The sequence below is a fragment of the Athene cunicularia genome, assembly GCF_003259725.1.
Source record: "Athene cunicularia isolate RWA chromosome 4 unlocalized genomic scaffold, athCun1 chr4_part1, whole genome shotgun sequence".
Lineage (NCBI taxonomy): Eukaryota > Metazoa > Chordata > Aves > Strigiformes > Strigidae > Athene > Athene cunicularia.
Genome location: NW_020799098.1, coordinates 33,950,642 through 33,952,121, shown reverse-complemented (window position 1 = coordinate 33,952,121; position 1,480 = coordinate 33,950,642).

Below are 1,480 nucleotides of genomic sequence, written 5' to 3'. Positions count from 1 at the left end.
TGGCCAGAGGTATGACCAAGGACCTAAATTTAAAACAAAATACATCTCATCTAGGATGCATCAATTCTGTAGTAGCTTGCTTTAGCAATATTTTTATGTATTTAAGTGAGAAGTTAGTTACCGACCTAAACAATATCTAAAGGACAAACTTCTAATGGTGTTTAAACAGTTACTTGAAATGCTTGGACGCACCTAGTGAGCAATAAAAACCACCTGCTGGTTTAAGTGGTCACATGAGACAGGGTGTGATCATTTGTGTGTCTCTGCTTCCTGACAGCTTTGAAAATCCAGCCACACATCTTTGATTTGAGTAGATGATTTCCATAAAGTTAAGCCATTTTAGAAGAAATAGGCCACATGCCTATCTTTCTGTTCATAATAAAATGTAAAAGATGGCTATATTTATACCTGAGGGGTGTTCTGAACTTTTAGTATGTCAGTATTGTATTTTAATGTGCTTGGGAGAAAATAGGCTAGAGGAGTATAATTTTGACTATCCAAATCTTTAGAGCTCTGTATCAGTGTGTACTGAGTCTGGCAGAGCTGGAATTGGTTTTCCCCCATAGCAGCCCTCACGGTGCTGTGTTTCATGTCGCGAGCTGGCAGGGTGTTGGTAGCACCCTGGGGTTGTGGCTACTGCTGAGCAGTGCTTACACAGCACCAAGGCTCTTTCCGACATTCCCCCCAGTGGGACAGGGTGGGCAAGATCTTGGGAGGGGACACAGCCAGGACAGCTGACCCGAACTGACCAAAGGGATATTCCAAACCATGTGACGTCTGCTCAGTATAAAGCTGGGAGAAAGGAGGAAGGGGGGGTCACCCAAGGCAACCACTACGCATATTGGAGCCCTCTGCATCCTGAGAAGGCCCGACAGCGCCTCTTCATGGGAAGTAGAGAATAAATATGTTTTCTTTTTGCTTCTGCGTACAGACCTTTGCTTTACTTATATTAAAACTTCTTTTGTTTTACCCACAAAGGCTGGTCTATCTTATTTTCTTTCCCCTCTTTGTCCTGTGGAGAAAACAAGGGGAAAGGGGGGGAAGTGATAGAGCGACTTGGTGGGTACCTGGCATTCAGCCAAGGACAAACCACCACACAATGAAAATGTTTGCTTACTCACAAATATGCCTATGAAATATGAATTTTTGTTTCAGTGAGAAGATTTGAAGAATGCCCATAAAAATCTGTGTTAAAAAAAAAAGTGCTCAAGAAGTGACATAGAGATGCATTAAGACTGTTTGAGATACCATGTCTCTGGGGCACTGAAATATAAGCCTTCTTATTACATCTATTCCAAAGATACAGCATCTGATCCCCACATTACAGCAATCACTTTACAATAACTTTATAACTTTATCACTGCCTTTGTGCCATTCTGACACCTTAAAAAGTCATTACATGAAGCTCTTAAAAAAGCGTGAGATTGAAGACAGTAATAACCTATATCAGATTTTATTTTCTTTTTTTTTTTTTTTTTTC